General features: G+C 37.4%; 1 non-coding gene across 1 annotated transcript; it reads left to right on the top strand.

Moving 5' to 3' along the window:
• Positions 1 to 2,072: 2,072 nt before the first annotated feature.
• On the top strand, positions 2,073 to 2,145 carry Trnaa-agc (transfer RNA alanine (anticodon AGC)). Its single transcript has one exon. It is a non-coding gene; the product is annotated as a tRNA-Ala (tRNA).
• Positions 2,146 to 8,853: the final 6,708 nt, after the last annotated feature.

Raw genomic sequence — 8,853 nt, 5'->3', positions numbered from 1 at the left:
GAGGCCACCCCCTGCCAGCTGTGTGACCTTAACAGATTTATTTAACTGTTGAAAACTTGGTTTCTGTATCTGCAAGATGGGGGAGTTATTTCTTTAGCTCAAAGGGTTATTCCAAGAACAAATTTCACACTGCACTAACAAACTTTAACAAAAGGCTACTCGTATGCTGTTTTAAACACACACACACACACACACACACACATCCCACAATGCCACTTTGTTAGTTTGGCCAGGGAAAATTTGGATGCAACCCAATTAGTAAGAAAAGGCAGTGGTAAAGGATAATGAACCACAAGATGGAAAATGTTTATGTGATGATGTTAATTTTAAAAGCATAAGACAAAATTGATCATATAATCTAAACATAATTATGGAAAAAATGAATAGAAAAATAATGAATAGAGATATTTCAAGATCATAAGTAGTTGGAAAGTGAAATGATTGGTGATTTGTTTTTCTCCTTTTTTTTTTTTGTTTTAAAAATTCCTAAAATGAGACATGAATGTACAACCTGAAAGAAGGCTTCTCCAGTTTTGAATCTAGGCCCCCCCACTGAACAAGTTATATAACCTTTCTGGGTTGGCAGGTAGAGTTCCTTACCTGCCAAGTGGGAAATTGTGTGTCTACCTTGTGGTGTTATTTTGAGTGATAAATTAGATAATCCTTGCACAGTTATGAGCATAATGCCTAAAACATAGTAAACAGCCAACACATATCATCTATTTATATCACAATTATCACCGTATATTTATTTTACAATAGTGGACAGAACATTGTTTCAAAATCTAAAATAAGGCTCTTAAGAGCAGGAGACTGTGCCCCCTTCCCTAGGGAAGTTCATGGTCCAGGGTAGATACAAGGCAGAAGACAAGCGGGTCAAGGCCACCGAACAGAACAGAAAGCAGTTACCCCCCCCCCCGGGTTAAGAGAAAAGAGATGGCCCAAATGCTGTCCCAAGTAAGGCACTTGGCTTGGAGCTGCCACCTCCCCAAGGTCAGGGCCAGCGTGTTGGGAGCCCGCAGAGCCCTCTCTCTGACAGCCGCCCCTGCAGCAGCTGGCCTTCCCCCATGATGGATGGGAATTACAGCCGTTTTCAAGAGACCAACAGAAGGCAGCCTGTGTCCTGATAAGCTATAACAACAGTAGTAAAGTTCTAAGGAGACCGGAGGGTCCCCACAACCACACACTTCCCGCGGCCGTGGCTGCGTAATTATAGCAGCGACAGCTGGGCAGCCCAGGGACATGACTGGAATAGTCTAAGGCGTGGGCATATGGTGCTGCTGGTGGGCAAGGCCAGCCCTCCCTCCCCCGCTGCCCAAGTTCAGCTGCATCTTCAGGCCTGTCTGTCAGGAGGCCATGAAAGAGACTGCTTGTGCACAGAAGGGGACAGGTGCCAGGGAGGGGAGCCCCAAAGGCTCACTGGTGTCCAAGGCCGGGCACACAGTAGGAGCACTGCAATTGCCTGCTCAGAGGTCTGCATGTCCGAGGCATATTCCATATTCTTGATGGGTATCTGTTTTGACTCCAAGGCCTTCCACACAAGGCCTGGGCTAGCAGAATACTCTCCAGCCATCTCTTTGGACCTGCTCACTGGAAACCACCTAGAATCACCTGTTCTCAGGCAGAATGACTGGATCAGCTGCCCTCTCCTCTGGCTGTCCCCTCAATGTCCGCCGCAATGACCATCCCTTGCATGCACATTCACAAGCCTGTCTCCTCCACAAGCTCTTTGCAAAGAGAGGTTGTGCCTCCATCCTTTTTTAGTTCATCCATTTGTTCAGTTTATTTGTTCAATCATTTCCATCATTTGTCAAACACACTAAGTGTCTGTGATAGGCCATGAGCCATGCCAGATACTAACCAAGACAGACATGCACCGTGCCACACCAAGAATGGATTAAGAGAAAAAGACAACTAAAGGGGAAATTTACAAAGCAAAACCTTTGGGGTTTAGGTCATGATAAGGTGCTATAACCTGTGGCGAGGAGACCTAATAAGTCCTCATCAAGAAATCAAGGCAGACTTTCAGAGGGAAGAACGGCAGGTGTTCAAGAAGTTAATAAAAATTAGGATCGGGGTGTGGCTTGGTGGTAGAGTGCAGGCTTAGCATGCCTGAGGCCCTGGGTTCAATCCCCAGCACCAAAAAAAAAAAAAAAAAGTTAATGAGAATGAATTATCTGTGGGGAGGGGGAGACCATGGGGGAGGAACTAAGGAGCTGCAGGAGACAGCCTGGTGGATGATGGCAAATTCTGCAGAACTTTCATTTTAGAGGCAATGAGAAGTCACCGGGGGTCTTAAGCCAGAGAATGGCATGATCAGGTCCACATTTATTAAAATAACTCTGGTGTCCTCTGGAGGGAAGAGATGGGCACAGAGTAGGAGAGAGTCAGGGCTCAAGGGTTAGGGGTGCCCCTTCTGAGGACAGACCCAGAACATACCTGCAGCTCTCTGCTCACTGAGCTCAAGGAGGAGCAAGTAGATGGGCAGGTGCCTAGGTTTTGCTCCCCTGTTATCCAACATGCACATAGAAGCCATGGAAGGGAATCCATTTTCTTTGATATCTTCATGAATCTTCATAGAACTCCTCTTGCAGAGAGGGATGTGCTGGGCTGACTCCCTGGCTTCTGTCTGGAAGCAGATCACTGGCATAGCAGGGCACATGGGTCTGACTGCCATGGAGGGTCCTTCATGCACAAGGAAGACTCCCACAGGTGTGGGAGTTAGATAGGATGCTCTCCCAGAAAGTCCACCAACTCCAGTCTATAGGTCTAATCCCTGATCTATCGGCTAAGCATTTAGAGTACTGCCATTCAAACCCTATGTGTATACCACTAAACGCCTCTGCTCCTATTGACATGATGTCGATAAAGAGGGATGCATTATAAAGAGGGATGCACTGGGCTCCTCCACCAAGAAGCCCGTATTGTGTCCCAGATTGATTAAGCCTCCAGACCTTCTTCCACACCAGCCAGCTACAGGGCTCCTGCCACTCTGCCCAGCTGGTTGCTCTCCTCCTCTGATATTAATGATCCCTAAATCCTTGCCCCCAGATTCCCAGCTTCCAAATTCCCAGCGGTCTTTAAAAACTGAAAGGTAATATGGTTGCTCTCTTTTTGCTTACAAAATCGCTACGCACTCTTTGCAGAAAGTGTCGAAACAAATACACTCACCAACATACACATAAAAATCAACATCATCCACATTCCAGCTTTCAGATGTAGACACTGATAACTTTGCATTCGTTTGCCCATTTCTTCCATGCGTACAGGTATGTGTTTAACCATGGTATTTATTTTACTTGATACACTGGGATTGAGCTCATGTTGGCAAATTTGTTTTCTGCAATGTCACTGTTAATCACCACAGAATTTCCTGCTGTGTGGATGTTCTGTACTTCAACCAGTCTTTTATTACACCCAATTTTTATGGTAACTACTGTAATCAATACCGTAATGAACATCCTGGGAATAAATCCTTAAAGAGGAGTTCATTGGATTTCATTAGAATAAATATATGAATGAGAGTAACATATCAAAAGAAATTTGCTCTTCTAACACATTTGGCCATGCATTGTAAAAAACACCTGTTAGAAATGTGTCCATTCATCCTTCCACCAACAGAATAATCCCTGAATCACTATTCCGCATACCATTTTCATCGGAAGGAAGTATCATTGTCATAATCATCATGTTCCGACTGAGTTAATAGTTATCTACAACTTTCTATGTTCCCTGCATTGAGCTAAATGCATTGAATATATTATTCCTTTTAATTGTAACTCCTTAATCTCTAGTGAGGTTGAACTTTTCTTCTTACATCATTGACTGCTGTGATTTTTTTGTTATACAATTTCCTGCTTATACTTTTTGCCTATTTTCTCTTGCATGATTGCCACATAATTACTGGTTTGTAAGCATTCATTATATTAAAAGGATATTAAACAAGTTTGTTGCAAAACATGTTTATCCTCAGTCTGTGGTCTAATATTTAGCTTTGTTTAGAATCATTTTGACATAGAGAATTTCATTATTTTGGAGTCATTTAATCGACTAGTCCTTTATTTTATGGATTAAGTTTTCACTCGCACTCTTCGAAAGTACTCCCGCACCGTGGCCTCAGATAAATATTCATATCTTTTTCTTAAAATCTTCCTATGGTTTTAAATTTCACATTTAAATATTTTATCAATCTGGAATTTGTTAGTGCATGTTATGCTGCAAAGATCTATTTTTCTTTTCCCGCATGGTCAGCAAATTGACCCAATTTGACTTATGGAATTCTTCACCTTTTCCCCACTGATTTGAAATGCCACATTCATCTTATATGAAATTCATATTTACGTGTGCCTGCTTCAGCTCTCCTTGTACTGTTCCATTGATTTATCTGTCTATTTCTGCAATTAAACCAGACTGCTTAAATATACACAAAGCTGCAAGTACATCATTGCACACTGCTTACCCAGGAGAGTGCCAGTTCCTCTCCTCCTTCCACGTTTTCCAAAATGTTCTTGGCAATTCTAAAGTAACAGATGAATTTCAGAACAATCTTATAAAGCACCACCTCCTCCAAAGTCCCATGGGTATTTTTATATGGCTCCCATTAAACTTCTAGATCCTGTAGAGAGAATTGATAACTATATTGTTTGTAAACATTTTAGTTCAACAGCAGAGCACATTCTTCCACTTATAGTTCCTATTTTTTTCCATCACATTTCTTGTTGAACTTCATGTGAGGTACATTATGTTTCTGTTCCTATCATAGATGGTACTTTTAAAAATCATTATAGAAAAACCATAACTTTTTTATTATGTTCTTATTTGGACCAAGCTTTATTTCTGAACTCACTTAGCAGAGTAGTCATTTTTCAGGTCTTTTCCGTGAATTCTCCAGGAGAAAATTCTATCACACATAACCGACAATACCTGGGTTATCTACTTTTAGATCCTCTTTTTTAAAAAAAATTCTTGTTTTACTCAATTGGCCAGAATTTTAATATTGTGTTAACTTCCGGGTATATAGACAAAAGAAATGAAATCCACTTACCAAGCAGACGCCTGAATGCCCAGGTTTTTTTCCACACAGTTAAGATGGAATCAGCCTGGGTGCCCATCAATGAATGAATCGATAAAGAACATGTGAGTATTGTTCAACTATAAAAAGGAATGAAATCCTGTAATTTGCAGCAAAATGAATGGAACTAGAGGACATTGTGTTAAATGAAATAAGCCAGACACAGAAAGATAAGCACTTCATGGTCTCTCTTATATGTGGAAGCTAAAAAATACCAACCTGAAAGTAGAATTGATATTATGAGACATTGGGATGTGGAGGGTAAAAACAGAAATTGTATGGAGATGTCACACTGAGCTCCATCAATATGTACAATTGATATCTGTCAATAAAATTATTTTTAAAACTGTGAAGTATGGCAGATATTGTGGGAATCCTTTTATATTTAAATAGAAATGTCTCTAGTTTTTCATTCTGAAGTATGATTCAGCTGTTCATTTGGGAGTTAGAATCTTTGTTAATAAAGAAGGTCTAATTTCTATCACACCAACAGCCATTAGCTTTTGGATTTTGTTTCTTGGGAATGAATATTAAATTTTATTACAAACCATTTCAATAGAAGATGAGTGTAAACTTTCTCTCCTGATATTTTAAATATATTTAAATATATTAATATATTTTCTAATATTAAATTATCCTTAAATTACTTCATGGGAAAAAAAAGTTAGAAGACATCATTCTTTTGTTCTACTGTCATTTTTTTCCATCATATTTTAGTTATTATTTTCACATTTTGTTCAAAAGTGAGTTTCCCGTTTTTGAACTGTCTCTGTCCAGCTGTAGCATCAGAGTTACCACTTCATAAAATGAATTAAGTAGCGTTTTTAGAGGTAACTGTGCTCTGAAACTGTTTATATTTTTTAAAATATGTTTCTCATGAAAGCATCTTGTGTTTGCTTTTTTTGTTGGAAGTAAACTGTTGGTAACTGGAAACAGTTCTTATTTATTAGTTCAATAGTTCTATAGTATTGGATTGTTTTTATGTAATACATGTTTTCTTCTTAAACACAACCAATTCATATATATATATATATATATATATATATATATATATATATATATATATCTTCTCTATTTATTAAAATTTCACCCATTTTCTTATATTTTTATTTTAATTATTCATTTTTTTATTTGTTTATAATTCTGGGTGTGTATGTGTGTGTGTGTGTGTGTGTGTTGTGTGGTATTGGGGAATGAACCCAGGGCAAGCTAGGAAAATGCTTTACTACTCAACTGCAACTCCAGCCCATTTTTTTTTTAATTATTGAAGGAGAATTTTATATTCATTTTCTTGCTAAATATATCAGAAATTTACCTGCAGTTTTAAGGACCAGGCTTAAGTTGACCTATCAGTTTTTCTACTTCCTTATTTTTGCTCTTAAAGATAATTTATTTTACTTTGGTGAATTTAAGTAAATATGATTTTTTATATATAATATGCAATATTAAGCACATACATGTGCATGTTGTCACATAAAATGTTTTAATTCAACATATATTAAATATTGACTATACATACTAAATCACATTAAACATTAAATATTAATGTGTTTTATTTTTATTATTTCCTTTCCTTTTCTTTTTTCTCTTGACTTAGAGCTTCTTTCTAATATCTTGCATTTAGTACTTAGTTTATTTATATCATAAATTTTTAATTTAATAATGGAAGTATATGGACTAGGAATTTTCCTAATTTCAACTTTGAACATCCCATGAGTTTGGCGTCTCAGTGGTCCCCATCATTGTTTTCTATTTATTGTATTGTGATCCATGTTTAAAAAAAAAAAGGTTTCAACCAAAAATCACATCATAATTTTGTCATATTTTAATTGTTCATTTTTCTAAATAAAAATAAATAAATATATGTCACAAATAAATTTAGTGTGGAAAATGCATAGAATTAAAATTAGCTGATCCCAAAATAAATAATTTCAGCCATATAAAAGTTAAAGTTTCTTTCTCTGCAATTCACACCACCAACTAAATTTTAAAAGTGACAACCTATGAAGAGTTTAAAACAATCAATCAATGAGAAAATATAATTTACTGGAATATAGGAAAATAAGTACAGAATATAAATAGAACACCAGTCAATATTATTAATCCTGTGCACTTAAGCATTTAATTAACCAAAGCAAATAATGGAAAGGAGAAATTGAAGATGGCTCAATTCATACCATTTGTCCAACTTTGAATTAGTGTTATTTTCTTATTCATTTAAAAAAAATTTCTTATATAATGATTATTAATTCATCATTGTTTATTTTGAAAATATTTTTCTAATTTGGAAATTACTTCCTGATTTTAAGTGCAATTTGCTGTATATTTCCAAAAACATTTAGGTAGTCAAATCCTAAAATCAGTCTTATCTATAGCAAACATTATCTAAGTTTTTCCATAAACATACAGCATTAGTTCAGTATAGTTTTTAATCAATTATTAGAGCAAAGAAGCACTCAAACTTCAGTGGTTTCTTGACAATTCTGTCTGTTCACCAACACAACAGTTTCCTTTCTATGAGAATCATCATAATTCCCTCAGCAATTATTTTCTTAGAATTTTAAAATCAATTTTGTAATTTCTACATGTACTTTTAAAAATTCATCACCATTTTTTTACCTTAAAACATTACATGATAATATCTGAAAAATTACATGTTTTTTGGAGGTTGTTTTTTTTTTTGGGGGGGGGGATGGGGGGTATAGTGCAGGTGCAAGAGGGTGCAGGTAACCATGGATTTGACTTAGGGATTGTTTACCCTTTGAGCTACATGGCCAGTCCTTTTTATTTTGAAACAGTGTCTCACTAAGTTGCTGAGAGTGGCCTCAAACTCACAGTCCTCCTTTCTCAGCCTTCCGAGGCACTGGGATTACAGGCCTGCAAAGAGGTGGGCCTCTTCAAAATGTTGCTCACACCCACCTTAAATGTGTACTAAATTCAAAGAGTTCCATGTGGCTCGTTCAAGGGTTTGATCACTGGATGAATTGAATGCAGTACCTAAGATACATGAAATTCCCAGTCCAAATTGGAAAGAAATATGCAAGTAAATAAAATGTGTTAATATGTATTGCCACTTTTAATTCTGCTGAAATGGTATAGAACATACACCTCCTCAGCTAGGACAGCCACGTTTCTTATATACTCTGCTGGTTTATAAACTTTGTTCTTACACTCAGTTTTCATAAATCTCATTATATTCACAGAGACAGTACCACACCATTTTGTATCATTTAATAATATCATTTGCAAAATATCTCAATGGAATACATTTCCTTCCCTTCCTACCTACCCACATAACTCTCTTCAAACTTTTGGCTCCTTCCTTCCAATTTTGTTTTTTCTAGATTGTGCTAATCAGCTTTTTGTTGCTGTGAGCAAAATGCCTGACAAAAACAATTTAGAGGGAAAAAGAAAAAAGTTTCTTTTGACTCATGGTTTCAGTTTCAGTTCATGGTCAACCAACTGCATGGCACTGGGCCCAAGGTGATGTAGCGCCTCCTGGTGGAGGAAAGCTGCTCCCTTCATAGGAAGCAGAGAGTAGGGAAAGGTCCTCAGGGAAGAGGAACCCTTCCATGAATGTTACCATGACCCACCTCCTCCAGCCACACCCGACCTGCCTAAGGTCACCACCCAGTCCGTCCATTCAAACCAGGATGGCCTGACTAGGCTGCAACTCTCATAATCTAATCCTTCACCTCTGGATATTTCTGAATTAAGAGCAAGAGCTTCGAGGGCGTATCTCATGTCCAAACACAACATGATAAAGTTCATGATTATTTTAT

The sequence above is a fragment of the Marmota monax genome, unplaced genomic scaffold (assembly GCF_021218885.2).
Source record: "Marmota monax isolate L192 unplaced genomic scaffold, Marmota_monax_Labrador192_F-V1.1 WCK01_AAM20220418_F8-fsc00101, whole genome shotgun sequence".
NCBI lineage: Eukaryota > Metazoa > Chordata > Mammalia > Rodentia > Sciuridae > Marmota > Marmota monax.
The sequence above is the reverse complement of the archived record's forward strand: the minus strand, read 5'-3'. Positions and strand labels throughout refer to the sequence as shown.